The sequence below is a fragment of the Thamnophis sirtalis genome, unplaced genomic scaffold (assembly GCF_051295495.1).
Source record: "Thamnophis sirtalis isolate CommonGarterSnake01/CBP01778 unplaced genomic scaffold, rThaSir2_p1.2 scaffold_1, whole genome shotgun sequence".
Taxonomy (NCBI): domain Eukaryota; kingdom Metazoa; phylum Chordata; class Lepidosauria; order Squamata; family Natricidae; genus Thamnophis; species Thamnophis sirtalis.
The window spans coordinates 143,961,837-143,978,871 of NW_028261381.1; the positions used below are offsets into that span (position 1 = coordinate 143,961,837).

General features: G+C 35.2%; 1 protein-coding gene across 3 annotated transcripts in view; it reads left to right on the forward strand.

Moving 5' to 3' along the window:
• TRAF3 (TNF receptor associated factor 3) overlaps nucleotides 1-17,035 on the forward strand; it is a 78,206-nt gene that overhangs the window by 27,274 nt on the left and 33,897 nt on the right. The window lies entirely within an intron of this gene.

The following is a 17,035-nucleotide window of genomic DNA, read 5'->3' on the forward strand; positions in this document are numbered from 1 at the left end:
GCTGGTTCCTCCTTGGTCCTCATCTTGTGAGACTAGATAGCTATTTATCTACTGCATATCTTTTAAGATGAAGGAGATAACATTAAATCTATGAAACCTAGAAAAGTTGCCTGTTTTGAAGCCCTTCCTTTTTAATGTTATTAAACACATATTGGTTTTTATGCTAGGGTAGGCGTGGATATGGCCTGCGGGCTGCCAGTTTGGCCTGCTCTATATCATGATGTATGCATGCATATATGTATATATATATCCAGGAAGTTAGATGAAAACTTATCAAAGAGAGATCCAACTATAACTAAGGAGAAATTTCTTGACGGAACAACCATCAGTGGAATGGTTTGCCTTCAGAAGTTGTGAGTGCTTCACCACTAGAGATTTCTAAGAAGAGATTGGACAGCCATTTGTCTGGAATGGCATAGAGTCTCCAGCTTGGACAAAGGGTTGAATTAGAAGAACTCCAAGGTCCATTCCAATTCTGTTATTCTGTAATATTTAATTTCCTTGTAAAATTTGGATTTCAGAAATCCAGACTTGTATACAAAATTGTCTTAGGAATCAGAAACAGCCTCAAAACAACATCTCTGTTTTTGGCTGAAGTCAGTGTTTATGACTCTACTATCAGAAAAACACTAGATTAAAAACAGGTTCATAGGAGACTATGATAGAACCATTCCTTATTAAGAACATTGATGCTCACCTCAAATTTGCTGAAGTACCTGGATCACCCTCTAGACTTCCAAATGAAAATTCTATGGACAAATGAGTCAAAAGTGGAAATTTTTGAGCTACCTGGATTTTTTTTTTTGCCTGGTGGAAACTAAATATTGCACTTCATCCCAGTTCTTAATTAGTGTCATGCCTTGGAAAACCTTCGCTGCTTCAGGACCTGGAACATTCACCATATTTGAAGGAAGCATGCATTCTGGTTTAACAGAAATCTGGTGTAACAGAAATCTGTAGGAGAGTATCAGGACTTGCAGCTGATGTGCTTGTAGCTCATGCAGCAGGACAGTGATTCCAAATAGTGGCTGGTCAAAGAACAAATTTAATGCTTTGGAATGGCCAATCTCTGGATACAAGCCAGACTTGGATATTGTGTGCCAAGTCTTGAAATAAAAAGTTCAAGGTAAAATACCCTCAAAATTTCCTGAGTTGAAGCAGATTGCCATGGATGAATTAATCAAACTTCCTACGTAGTGGTGCAAGGGACTACTTTCTTACTGGTTATGTTGTTGTAGCTAAAGGTGTAACCAGTGACTGTATCTGTGGGTTACGTTTCTCATTTTCTCAGATTGCATATTAAATGACTTGGTTATGAAATTGAGCACCAAATTTTGCTGCTGTTATTTATTTACCCATTTAGTATAATGTAGACTTATATGATGCTATGATAATATTTAATAACAAAAATATATAAAGATTCAAAACATTCAAAAGAAGGTGATTTTTAAAAAAGGAAATTATAGGTTTTGAGATTCCTAATAGGTAATAATACATGTGAAAATGATTTCAGGATTGTGATTGACTCCTAATCGAGGTATGTTGCTTTTCAGAAATGATAATACAGGCATCCCTCAACTTAAAACCACAATTGGGACCAGAATTTCAATTGCTAAGCAGTTGTTAAGGTTGTTAATTGATTTGACACTTGATTTTGTTTTTGGCCATGGTTAAGCAAATCATTGCAGTTGTTAAGTGAAAAATGCAGTTTCTTAAACAAATTTAGCTTTCCCTATTGATTCTGCTTATTGGAAAAGCCAGTTGGGAACTTTGCAAATGGTCATCACATGATCCGAGGATGCTGTAATCATCATAAAATATGGATTTGCCAATATTCTTTTTTTTAGTTTGTAATGCACAATACAAGGAAAATAACATTATCAATGGCACTTAGACTTATATACTGCTTCATAATATTTTACCTCACACACTAAGCAGTTTACAGAGTCAGCATATTGCCCTCAACAATTTGGGTCTTCATTTTGCCAACTTCAGAAGGATGGAAGGCTGAATCAACCTTGAACTGGTCAGGATCGAATTCCTGGCAGTGAGCAGAGTTAGCCTGCAATACTTCATTCTAATCACTACACCAACACAGTTCCTACTACCAGTTATTCACTCTTTCTTCAAATTTTGTCCACCTGCATTAGGGTAAATTGTCGTGTGAAATAAAATAATTCACTCCTGAATATGTGCTATTTAAAGATATATTGTCTTCCAAGATATGCATACTTATTCAACTGTTTCAATTGTTTTTCAGTTCATTATTCATAAATCAACAGCAACCTATGGTCTGTTGCTCTTAAATCCTAAGACCTTATTCCTTTTTGATAAACTGTCTATAACGTGGAGAACTGGGGAGGACAATGGAATGCTGTCATTTTCAAGAGCAACCTTTTTTAAAAAGAATATTTATTGTGAATTTTATATAAAGTAAAAGACAAATCTAAAGAAAAAGCAAAAAAGAGGAGTGTTATGTAAGCTCTCCAATGGGAGAGCGAGTGCGTTCAGAGAAGTGTTGTGAGAGTTGTGTTGGAGGACACACAAACCAGCATACAGAGACACTGCAGTTTAAATAGGCTTTTACTTTTGTGGAAAAAGAGGTATCAGAGTCCATCAAACAGCCCAAGTCACACACGGATAAGACAGTCAGTCATCAATGTCTTTCAGTTAAGGGATAATCCAAATAACCTAGTCCATAAACATACGAACAGTCTGGTACTCAAAGTTTGCTAGCAGTTGCAAAACTTACAATAGCTCATGGCACTTTCTAACAGCCAGCTTCCAAAATCAGATCAGATCAGCCCAGCATCTAACAGACAGAGAGCTAACAGTCATTCTGGCTCCCACTTATGGCCGATTGAGGAAAACAGCAACCAATCACATTTTACAGTATGATTTAAAGAAACAGGTATAGCATTGTTACATGATTTATATATTGCCAACCTAACCGGTAGATTATATTCCTAACAATGGGTAAGGAAAAAAGGAAAATAATTATGAAATATGACTTCTGACCTATTCCTTAACAGTTACTATAAAACCTATTATTTTCTCTCCTTATCTTTGAGAGATATTCATCAATCCCTTATTTAATTCTCAGCTGTTTCAATCATTAAATCCATAAATCATTCCACATTTTTCTTTTTTTAGCAAAAAAATCCATAAAACAGATTTATTTTTCGATCAGCAGCATAGCTTCTATAGCAATAGAAATAGCAGTTAGACTTATATACCGCTTCATAGGGCTTTCAGCCCTCTCTAAGCGGTTTACAGAGTCAGCATATTACCCCCAACAATAATCCGGGTCCTCATTTTACCCACCTCGGTGAGATTTGAACAGCCGAACTGCAGAACTGCAGTCAGCTGAAGTAGCCTGCAGTACTGCATTTAACCACTGCGTCACCTCGACTCTTGTAGAACTGAAATCTTTAATTCTGAAGAATCTCCTGATAGGTTCGCTTAGGGTATACCTGAGGAGAAACTTGAATTTGAAAACATGATCTGAAAAACTTGACGCATTGACATTTTCACCTTCTTGAATATATACCAGTGCTTAATGAGAAATTCATACCTTAATGACAAATTAGTATTTCTGTTCAAAATTAAACAGCTCATTTACATATATGATTAGCATTTACAATCCCTCAGAGTTGACCCAGAAGTAGCATAAGAAAAAAAAGGGAAGCATCAAAATTATGAAATTTATAAGCAAGAAATCCGGTATCCCAATAGTAGAATAATTTAACAATTCTGAAAGCAAGGTTAAAAAGCTAAACAACTTTAGGTTGTGACCCTGATATATATCTAAGGAGTAGTCATTTTCAAGTGTTTCCAAAATTCCAACACTATAGCTGTTTTTTGCCTTGGGAGCTTGATTTAATTGCTTGTGCTTATTAATAGTAGGAACTTAAAATAAGGTTTACCAGTCTTTCTCCCAGCAGGATGTACCTTTCTATTGAGAATTCCAACCCCAATAATGGGACCAATTCTTCAACCAGCTCAAATCTGTTCAAAATGCAGTGTGGCGTTTTGCATCTTGTTTTGTCACTTTCTTTTAATTTTATCCCCTATATATTGGAAAATACTACTATAATTATTTCACTTTTAGGTATTGCAGAAGGTTGATCTTCGTATATATGGCTTCTGGTATTTGGCTGCTCAGTAAAGTAATTAATCTGGCACTATCATGTCTGTAAATTTCTGCTGTAATCAAATTTCTTTAATTATTTAAAGAGTCAAGATTTATTGCTATACTTGGAGTAAAGCTTGACTCTCACTCTGTCAGGTTGAATATGTTTTGGCCTTTCAATTAAATTTTAAACAATATGATTTCATAGTCTCTTGCCTAAAATGTATATTCCATCTTTGCTTTTGCTTTTCCCCTTTCTAGGAGAGGAGAACCAACTGATAAAATATTTTATGAAAAGATTGTGGAGACATCTCTATCCATTAGCATCTCCACAACCTCTAGTTTGAACTCTGTCCTTTTTTCCTCTCCATGTTAATGATCAAGCACCATTTGTCCAAGGTGACTTCTCCATTCACCTAGCATGGAAGAGAACTTTTAATTCACTGATTAGGAGGGTACAATGTGTACAGTACCTTGCAAAATAATCTCTTTATTTTTCATAAAGATAAGATCATTTTTTCAGTCATTCGTCTTCTTCCAAATTCCTTCTCTGTGTTTGACTTGAATCAGATAGATATAATTCCAAGATGTAAAGTTTATGTTTCTTCAAATATTGTCTATATGGATAACAACAACTACCAGGCATTATTATTATGCATTGACAAAGACACTGTGCCCCCTTTATCAGGGTGACAGCAACATCTGCAGCTTTTCTTCAAAGAATCCCAATTACTGATGCTGTGGAGGGCTGCAATATGGACATAATCCTCAACCTTCACCTAGTGCTACAGACTGGATTTCCATTTTTGGAGATACTGTCTTTGGAACAGAAGTCCTTTCTTTTGTTATTTTATGTCAGTCAGACCTTCTTCCAAGTTTCTCACTAGTATGTATGAATCAAAAAGACTACAGAGAAGATGTCTAATTAGAATTTACACCAAGGTGTTAATTTGCGAATTTTCCCCATCCACTCTCGTCTCCTACTTTGTATCATGATTTCACGGTTGCTCCTGATATGTACTCTGTCAGTCTCAGAAATTGAAGTGATTCAGCAAAAACTTTGCCTTGTTGCATACTGTGCTCAAAGAGAAGGATTCCCACCAAAGAATTCTCTCATCTCTAAAATGTTTCAGACAGCCCTCTCCACAGGTAGATAATCCATATGTGTGAATTCATAAATCTCTAATTGAAGAACTTCATGATAAATAGTACTTTCATACATATTATGTGTATGATCACGATCAGTCAGGTTTAGTATATAAATACTCAGCTTGATATTCCAGAACTCACAGTATTTTCTGTGGGATAAAAAAAAAACAGTTTGCAGAGCCCAGTTTAGTATTAAATGGTGTTTGCCAAAAACTGGCAAAAAAAGTCACGAGTTGTGGTTATATGACCACAGAACCACACAATCCGTTGTAAAGACAGCCTGTTAAGTACCTGTTATGCAGTCACATGAACATGGAAGAAGCATCACAAACATTTACAATGGCTGGAGAAAGCTTTGTGGGTTGTAAAGCATCCATTCCATGGCAGTTGTAATTCCAAAGTGGCTGGTGGTAAGTTGAGAACTACCTGTATTGTGTTTGAGAATGCTTGTACAGTTGTAAATAATTCAGCATCATCTTAATACGAAAGCTCAGAAGAAATGTTTCTTTTTATAAGTGCTCTCTCTTTCTCCCTGCCTTCAGCCATCCATTCATAGGATATTCTCTTTTGTTGAATATGATGTTCTTTTTGAATAACAGATAAGATAAATGTAGTAATATGTATTTTTGGAGCGCTTCTTTAATCTGGCTATGTTTAATCCACCTTTTTAATGCTGCCCATCTGAACTCCTGAAGTGTGCAAGATAATGTATTTTGTGGATAGATATTTTTCCCTGTTTAATTTAGCTAATCAAGATTGAATATCTGTCAAGTGCTAGTTTTTAATCCCAGTAATATTTTATGGTGTCAGGGAGCCTCTCCACATTCCTTTTTTTTTTTGAAAAGCAAATTCACAGTGATGCTTTTATTGTTCAACAGCATGATAGAGAAAAGAAAATCCATGAATTACAACATTTCCTTAAATTGTTTTTTTATTCTTCTGACAAAGCATATGAACCAGTTAAATTTGAATTAAGTTTCTCTAAGCATTTTTAGCTGTGTGACTTCAAAATTCCTTTTGTGCACCCATCCAGAGCTAAATAGCATATTCAGTGTGAAAATTTAATGTTCTTGGTTTTTTTGTTTTTAGTGTTATTTGAAAAATATTAGAAATAATATGTAAAAGTAAGCAACAGGAAAATAAATTGTAATTGTGTTTGATTGGTTGGCAACATAGCTCTGATGGAAATAATTACAAATATTAAAAAATGCTGGGCTGCTAGATTGTATATTTAGAGTTGGCTGTTAAAAACTCAACTGGGGGCAAACTGATCCTTTTTCCCATTACTGCAACTGATAGCGGAGTAGTTCTCTTTACTGATTGTACATGCTTAAAAAGTTAAATATGCTCATAGTTTTGTCGTACTGTAAACAGCTAGGTCCATTCTCCTTAAATTCTAGCATACCTGAAATACTTATAAGATACTTCTCATGCCATATTCTTAACAAGCCTCAGTATTTCATCATTTGGGGGACAAAGAACAAATCTATGTATAAATTAGTTGTAATGACTATGGAGATTCTCAGTCATCCATGTCAAGGTGCTTTTCAAAAGGCAACTGGACTTCCTTTTTTCCTTGAAAATGTTTTGCTTCTTATCCAAGAATGAACTGAAGAAGCTTCATGGATGAGAAATGCAATGTTTTCAAAGAAAAACCAAGAAACCAGTTGCCTTTTGAAAAGTACCATTGGGCTAGCTGTAGTGACTACTGATAGTAATGAATGTGTTATGATGCTGCTATTATTCAGTAATGATCAACCTGACATCCTTTAGCCATCTGCAGCTCTCATAATTCCCAGTCAACGTAGACAAGGAAGGGGACTTTCAGCAATGGCAGATTGAACAGAACTCTACTGTTTGCAGAACGGGTAACCGTGGGTGATAATAGGACCCGATGAATCTATTGGATCCTTGGAACGGACAAGTGATCGCCAAGTTTGCTCCATACGGAATCTTCCTGTGAATAGCTATTTCCAGCAGGTCTAATGTCTCTGGGAGTAGGAGCGAAATTCATCCTGCTTAAGCCATCATTTGGCACTTTTCAAAGAGATATTGGGTTCACCTATTTCCTCATTTCACTACTTTAGGATACTGCTTATAAATAATAATAGAGTTGGAAGGGACCTTGAAGGTCATTAGTCCAACACCCTTGTCAAGCAGGAAACCCTATAACAGTGATGGCAAACCTTTTCGACACTGAGCGCCCAAACCATAATACACACTGGCCAGCTGGTCTTCAGGTTTCCGGTGCTCTGGCGTGCGCTAAGACCAGCTGCAGCTAGCGATTGCACGCATGCCCACAGAGAGGGCCCTGCGTGCCATCTCTGACATGTGTGCCATAGGTTTGCCATCATGACTGTATAACATTTCTGACAAGTGGCTGTCCAGTCTCTTCTTGAAATCCTCCAGTGATGAAGCACCCACAATTTCTGAAGGCAAGTTGTTCTATTGATTGAGTGTTCTAACTGTCAGATTTTTTCTCCCTTATTTCTAGGTTGAAGCTCTCATTGATCAGTTTCCATCCATTGTTCCTTGTCTGGCCTTTGGGTGCTTTGGAAAATAGGTTGTCCCCTTCCTCTCTGTGACAGCCCCTCAAATATTGGAATCCTGCTATCATATTATCCCTGGCCCTTCTTTTCACTAGACTAGACCAGTTAGCTATGCTTATTAACTTCCTAGAAGCTAAGAATCTTCTGAAGGACCAGGAGAATCCACTTCTACTGTTGATGAGAAAACTCTTGTGTAAGTTTAAAGATTTAAAAAAAACTTTATTTTTGGGAAACAGTAAAATAGGGACTGTAATGTGGATTTTGGAAAGTTACGTGGCTATGTGGACTTGAAAGAATATTCCCTGTGGGATGTTTAAACATTTGTAAAAAAAATTATGAAGATTTTGGAATTAATTGTAAAAAATCCTCATGTGCGAAAGTTTTCTTGATTGAAAAATAAACGGATGATAAGAGGGGACCTGAAAGTTTACTAAAGGGAACCAGAAAAAACAAATGATTACAATTAAGGGAGAGATCCATTCATGTAATGGGGCAATACTATTTTAACTAGAAAAAAATCAAGGCTGTTTAAGAACAATGTAAGGGTGTTTTGGAGCAAAGAACAACATATTTCATTGGATAAAACTGAGTGAGACCGATTTAAATGTGGATTTGGGGTTTTAGAAAATGCTGGATTATAAAAGTGATATGGAAAAAGGTGCTGTGGACCTGAAAATGGACTTAAAATGGCAAAGAAAGAATGACGTGGAAAAGGATGCCATGGATGAAGCTGAACAATTAAAGGGGTCATACAAATAATAAATCAGAAGTATGACTTGGAAAGCTAAAAAAGGAATGTGAACTCTGTGAGGAGACAAAAGAGGAACTACTGGAGTTATTTCTGAGACAAAGAGAATGACAAGAAATTTGTGGGATATTATTTGATGGAATTAAAGATCAAGCTTCAAGCTTTTTAAAATAAACAGCTCTACAGAGTGAGTTTAGAGTTAAAATATATATGTTCTGTTTCTAATAGCTATTAATGGGATTTATTTTTGACCAGGATTGAATGATAAGGCTTTAAAGATCTGTTCACAAATGGGGAGAGATTTCTTATAGAAACTTTGGGAATACAAAATGGATTTACTTGATGAAAGTTAATGATTGCTTAACAATTGGTATGAGATGTTTGTGATGATCTGTTGTGTTAGGTTTTTGCCAAACATGGCATTGTCCATTATGGCCAAACATCTTCACTTTCGTCTCGTCTGTCCAAAAGACAGTGTTCCAGAAGTTCAGATGCAATTTTGCAATCCTAAACTCTACTGCCATATTCTTTTTAGAGACAAGATGCTTTCTACTAGCAACCTTTCCTAACAAACCATAACTGATCAGTCTTTCTCTAATTGTAGTGTCACCAATTTTAACATTTAACATGCTATCTGAGGCCTATAAGAGTCTGAGAGGACTCTTGGATTATTATTATTATTTTTGCAATTTCTCTAAGCATTGCACAAAGTGAATTTGCTGGGATATCCCCTCCTGGGAAGGTTGACAACTGTCTTGAATGTTTTCCACTTTAGATTAATCTTCTTCACTATAGAATAATGGAGTTCAAATTGTTTGGAAATGGCCTTATAACTCTTCCCAGATTGATGGGCAGCAACAATAGCTTCTCTAAGACCTATTTACTTTTTGGCATTGTGTTAACATATACCTGAATGCTGGAGACTAGCAAAGTCCTAAAGCTTTGGCTTTTGTAGAGGTAGTCAAATTTGCTGATGATCAATTTATCAAGGGCACTTGATTAGTAGCACCTGGCTGCCACTTAGCATCTTCATACCTATGGAAGCATAGGTATTAGTTTTTCACACATAGCTTTCCATTTTGGCTTTCTTTTTGTAATAAATGATGACATGATGTAATATGCCATATGCTGTTGTTCATTTGAGTATTTACTTACTTTTAAGAACTGCCAAGGGCCTGGTGATTTTACTACGTCCTGATACATAAAACCCTACAACTCAAAGAGGGTGTACTTTCTTTTTCATATGTTTGTATAAGCCTATCTTCAGCTTAACATTTATTTCAGGGGAAATATATTTTAATGGTACTGTTTAGCCAGTGCACATATAACATCTCTGTGTGAAGTTTGACTCCTGAGGACCATTTAGAGAAGTCCAAGGCCACTTCTATTTTTTTGTTACCTGAAAATAGAACCCCGGTACTTCATTCTTATATCTATTTTGTTGATACAAGTTTTAAACTTTTAGATCAGGGGCATCAAACTCATGTCGTGATGGCAGCATCACATGATGGATTGGGGCTCCCCCCCCCTTGCTAAACTGGACATGGTCGTGGCCAGCTCGTGACACATCTGGCCCATGGGCCGGGAGTTTGACAGCCCTGATTTAGATTATTTGAAGAACCTGAGCATCCTGATGACCACTTGCTAAATTAGATGTTGTGAGACACTGAGTGTACAATCTATTTCTATGGCCTCATCTCTGCTGGAATTATTTGCAAAACACAAAGTGGTAGATACCTTTTACTCTAGTGAGTGAAACCACTAGATTAGAAACTTCTTCTTAGGACTATCCTGAATATATTTAACACATTTGCTTCAATGTAGCACTGTGATTTGTAGCTCTGCCATTAAAAATGAGAGTTTTAAGTGATGTTTATTATTTTGTTCATGCATCTTATGGGGAGTTGTATGTTTTCTTTAAATTAATATTAAAATTAATTTTATGTACCTAAAATGTATTTTAATATATTTCATTCTCATCTTTTTCTGGCTTCAAAAATCAATTGGCAACTAGTATTATTATGCTTTTTGGATTTGAGGATGGTATAGGGATTTTATAAATAAAATAAGTTGACTCCATGATACATTTAGATATTTCTTGAAATTTTTTTATAAAGTAGGACAGGCATCCCCCACTTGCTTATGTTGATGCAAAGAGCTCTTATTAGTTTAATGGATTTCATTTTATTTCTTTTACCTGTCATTTCCATTTACTCAGTATTAACAATAAATAGCTGTTTTAAAAATAGAGTATGTATCAAGGGAAACATGTTGGAAAAAAGGCAAGCCTTCCTGAATTTATGAAACCTATCTTTGGATCCTAGTTCAATTATGGATTAGTTCCTTTTATTTATTTATGTTAAACATGCTTTAGAATATTTTATTTATTAGAACATCAAATTATTGCTCCTGAATCTCCTCAGAACTTGACACTATTTGAGAAGGATTCAGTTGAATGCAAAGTAAATTGGAAATATTATTTCCCATGACTTGAGAATTATATTTCTGTTAATAGAATCCAAAATTGCAATTGCCTTTTTTTTTTGCAACCATGTTACACCGATGACTAATACCAAGTTTGTAATTGGATTTTCACAAGTACTTTTGATGGAACATGATGAAACAGACTGGTCCAGAATGGCAAAGAAGTGAGACAAAACTATATAGTCTGTCCTTATGTATTCAACCTACATGCTGAATACATACCGAGGAAAGTCTGGATTGCTTAATGTACATGGTTTTTAAATTGGAGGAAGATATATAAATAACCTTTGATATTCTGATGACATTTCTCTGAGGGCCAAAAATGCAAGTTGTCTACAAGTTCCAGTAAGAAAAATCAAGGAGAGCGTTGGGTCCAAGATTAAGACCAAAATAATGACAAGTTAAACAACCAGCTTTTAGGATTGTAAATGAAAATACTGAAGAGGAGGTAGCTTCTACTTTTTTTAGGGTTGGCTATTTAACAGTAAAGGGTCCAAGAGTCAATAAATATGCCTCAGATTAGGACATGGTAGAATAGTATTGAAGGCCTTAGAAAATATAACGGGGGAGTGTATATACCCATATGTATCAAAATTGTGCTGGCAGTGATTTTCCCTTTGACAATAGTTGGATTTTAAAGAATAGGATAGAAAGAGTGTTGACACTTTTCAATGTTGGTGATGGAGAAGGCTTTTTGAGAATATAAATAGCCAAGAAAAAAACTAAAAACAAATGGAATACAGAGCAAAACAATCTAGAGTTCTCACTCGAAATACAAATCATCAGACTCAAATTTAGGACACATGAAAATCTTGTTTCTTGAGAAATCTGTAAAGCTAGAGAAGGTAATAGGTAGGAAGAGAAAAGGGCAGCTAGCAACGTGATGGATGGACTCAATATAGTGGGACTCAATATAGTGGTGATGGGTGTATTGGTGAAAGACTTGAAGTATGAGACTGGGGGCAGAAGTTCCTGGAGAAAGTCTCTGCTAAGAGATCACACTGATTGGATGGCACATAATTAAATTATCAACATCTTCAAAGGAATACAATTCATAAGGGAAGAAGAAAACAACATGCTGCCCTACTCACAAGAGAATCTGTGTAAGAACATAGATGAGCGCAAACAAATTGTAGTAATCCCTGGACATCACAAAAAGGAATCAGATGATTTATACAACATCTTCCAACAAAATGGATACTCACACAACTTTATCAAAAAGTGGTTGATCACTCAACCTACCACAATACAACTAACACAAGCTGAGAAAAGGATAACACTTCCATACACACAAACCAACTAAAGTTCTCCAAAATATCCTAAATAAGCCAAGGATGTAGCAGCCCCAGAAGAAAAAAACTGGAATCATCTACAACATACAGTGTATGGATTGTAATATCCACTATGTAGGACAAATAGGCAGAAGACTAGCAGAATGATTCCATGAACACCAATTGGCAGTTAAAAGACGATGAAAACTTCTTATTTCACAACGCATGAACAGACTTAACTATAGTTTTAACTAGGAATTACGAGCATCCTAGACCAAGCCAAATTCAAAAATGCTAGAGAATTCCTGGAATCCTGGCACCCAGACAAATCAGCAATCAACAGGCACAAACAACAACTACATACTATTCAAAAGAGACAATAGAAAGGAAACAAAAAGACCAAAACACCTTACCAGCTATCATTAATCAGAGAAGCAGTTATTAACACCAAGATTAATACAAGACCAACAATCAAGAAATGAACACTACCCCAATTAAGGAACTGCTAACTCAGACTTATAAGCTAAGAATAAACAACAGCCTAATCAAGAAACTACTACTATCAACATTGATAGGGCAAGTCCTTAATATATAAATAAATAGCAAACCCCACTCTCCTCTAGCCCTAAAATATCTAGTTTGGTAATGAAACATCTGTAAGAAAACAACCAAGCTGAGAGAGCACTAAGGACCTCACACAATTAATTTCACAAATACTGTTGCCAACCTAGATATTTTTCTTACATCTAAGCACTTTCTATTATATTTCTTTCTATTTTTTAAGTTAAGAACTTTGCATTTATTTTTTTATCAATTTCATTCTGTTATTTTTAGACCTTTTCTCTAACATATCAAGTAATCATGGATAAAATCTATGTGCTTTTTAAGAGATCACACTGACATAATGACTGCTAATACATATAAAAATAAATATGAATCTTATACCATCTAAAGATTGATAAATACTTTACTCTTAACCTACTGGGCCAGATTTATAATTAGCTTGTTGACCAGGGAAGTCTCAAAATGGGCAGTCCACCTTTTGGAGATCAACCACTTTTTATAGGTAATTATAGTAAAATTTATGGCCTGACTGAGAGCTGCTTTTGATGAATAGGCTAGACAAGGAATAACTTAATGTAAGATTGAACAACAGTGACAAGGTAAACACAAAGTATAACTGGAATTCAACTGGACTGAGGAAGTGTATACATTTGATAAATAAATACATAAATAAACAAATAAGTGACAAACAACTTGTAGACCAGGAAGTGAGATGGAATGAGATGACATAGATTGACCAGTTTAAAGGAGCCTACTTAATAAACTATAGGATGATTTAATTGGACAGGACACTGCAGATTCTTTAGAAACATTCCTTCAGTGCTTCAATAACTGGACACACTGATTGGAAAATTTAAATATTCTCTGATTTTCCCCTCCATTTCTCTCCATCTGCTTATGAAACATCAGTACATGCCTAATCCATGCAGCAAAGTGCCCAGCAGAATCAGGTTGGCGGTAGAAAAGCCATGCCAACACATGCACGGCTTTTCTGTTATAGTATTTGTTATAGTATTGTGGGACTTTGGGGCATTTTGTACTATTGGTAACTTTTCCTGCCCTGAATCAGCTGTGAAATCCTGCACATAGGCATTGTGAGGGCATTTGGCCATCTTCTGGCCTAGATGCTGTAAGCTTGGCTCTATGGTGAAGGAACATGGCCTCTACTCCAGAAGTTTGGAAGGAGGAACATCTGACAGTTAAAGAATACTGAAACTCACCCTGTACAAAATCAACACTTAGGCATAGAAAAGTAAAGAGATTCATTGTAGAAACAGTGCATTGACTATCTGAGGGGTAGGGGAGGATGGAAGCACCAGGCTTCTGCAGGAAAGAGGGAAGGAGTGTTTTGAAAAAGAAGTAGGGCGAGAACACATTTGCATAAGATCACCAGCAAATACCAGATGTACTGTACACAGCAGTCAATGGAATTCTTTTGTAATAATTGAATTAACTTTGCTATTCATTAGAGCTTTTCCATTCTTGGAAATCTTGTTTCTGTAGTTTCTTATCTAACTGCCCCTGAGAAGTCTGATAATTTCTTTTTAAAAAAAATAACAGTTCTTATCCTTTCTCGAGTTCTTTTTCTGATTAGCTTCTCTTGCCATAGGAGGCTATTTGTGATTGTTATTTATAATTAAGGTTTCTAGCTTTCTGATTAATAATTAGAAGGAACATGGCTCATAAAGTTCATGGCCTTCGTTGTCTATATAGAAATGCTTGGAATATGGGGAATAAACAAGGTGAATTTGATTTTTAAGAAAGAAAATATTAATCCTCAATTTAATAATGGTGAAAATAAATGTATAAACTCAAAAAATTATAAGCAGTACAAGGCAGTCTTAGTGTGTTTATATCTTCATATCCTAACAGATATTTATATCTGCTCACAAGTCTAAGAAAATGAACCTGGGAATACTGTACAACAGTGGTTCTCAACCTTCCCAATTCAGCGACCCTTCAGTTCCTCATGTTGTGGTGACCCCCAACCATGAAATTGGTGTCTCAATTCCTAAGACCATCAAAAATATGTGTTTTCCGATGGACTTAGGCGACCCACAGTGGTCCTGACCCACAGGTTGAGAACCACTGCTGTAGAGTGTCTGGCTTAAAATAAATGCAGAAACAAATAAAAATACAAGTAATCCATAGTTAATGGCCACTCACTGACTTTGCAATGACATGGAACAACTAGTACTTAATACTGGTCCTCAGAGTTATGGCCATCTGACCATCCCAATGTCATGTGATTGCTGGTGGTTCGCTTGGCAACTGGGAGTGCCAGAATTGTATTTGCTATTTGACAAAGTCATGTTATGTCACACTTTACAACTACATCACTTATCAGTGACAATTTTTATTGTTATTGCTTCTGTTGTTTTAATTGTGAGTGTCCCAGAGTCATATTTGTGAAATAGCCAATGTACCCAATGTGATAAATGAATAAAAAATAAGAAAGACTTGGTAGAAAAGTACCAGATGTTTTAGGGAAAAGTGATCATGTACTACTGACTTTCTTGATTTTAAAAGAAAAGTATAATCAAAAATATACCTTCGATTTAAAAACAAATAAATAATAAGTAGGCAGAAAACCTCATGAACCTCAATTTTCAGATTCTTGAACTAACTTCCTAGATTTTTAAATAGAGGATTTTGCAAAAATAATTGTCCCCGTGTGCTTGAGCAAGAAGGGATATTAACTAATAGATACGATAAATCTTGGAAATTCCATTGAACTTTTGATCCTTGCATATGGCAAACTACATTGAGATGATCGGTTCTGCTCTGCACATATTTATTTCATTTTTCATGGTAGTGAGTCACCATCTACCTTGTGTCCTTGTGCTTACAATGCAACCCTAGGCACTGAAACAGACTTTGTCTTCAAGGAAAGTTGCAAAAGCTCTTTATTGCATAATATAGGATGGAAATAGTGAATTAAAATAAATAGTTGAGCATAGAAGTGAGCTGCTACCAACACAGCAACTCCTAGTGGGGAAATATAAAGTGCAGATTTTATTCAAGTTTCTTAAGCAATAAGAAACAACAAAACATGTTTTATGAAATTATGATGTAGCAAAAGCTGTATTAGAGATTGCTGTCCTATAGGTTTATTTTCTAAGAGCACTTCCATATTTTTCACTGTTTATAGCTAAATACTTCGTTTTCAGATGTTGCAGTTGCAGATTTCATAAAATCAGTTGGATGAGCTTTTTCATGGAAATTATTTCTGTAAATCAATAGATTTATTATCCAGTTCCTGAATATGATAAATAATTTCTCTAATACTATGATATGCTGACATAGTATTTTTTTGTTTAATCAAAGTTATTCTTTTTTTCTGAAATGTAACTTCGCTTTACATTTAAAATTGCTCACTTTTTATTGCTCAATATTAGAGAATAATTATGTAACTAACAGGAATTCTATTTCATTGTGGAAAAACTGAAATTATTTATTTATAAAATTTATTGGCCACCCATCTTACCAGAGGGTAATTGTCTCCTAGCAAAATGTAGCTCTGAACTACAAAAATTAATTTCTTATTGTAAATAACCAGTAAAGTTACTAAGATTAGGGTGTTCTGTTTATTTTGCAGGCCTTCTTATTTTTTCAAATTAAAGGGGATGGGATGGAAATGTTTATGTTTGACCAGAAATATTTGCTGACCTGTGACTGTGGGGAGATTTAAGTCTGAGATTAAAAACTCATTAAACAGTCTTATGGTAAAATATATCTGCGGTTGATAGTAATTAATTACCTAGAATCGACTGCTATTGTTTAAAAGCATATATTTGATCCTACCTTTTTCTCTATTTTTTTCTATCCTTGCATTCAAATCAATTCAAATAATTATAATTATAAATTTACATGGTAGTACAATCATCTTATAAAAGATTTTTGGTTTTTTGTTTGTTTGTTTTCTGTGCTTGCATGGGGAAAAATACCACTAGTTTGGAAGAGTAGTAATTGAAATGTACATGTAACATGACAAATACTGAAAGCCAAATAAAAATGAAAACAGGATAAGGTGGGAAAATAAGTTTTAAAAGATCTCTGCTGGATAAGCAATATGGAAAAGAAATCTTAGAGGAGTAAAAGAGACACACTTAAAATTTGTGGGAAGGATGACACGAGG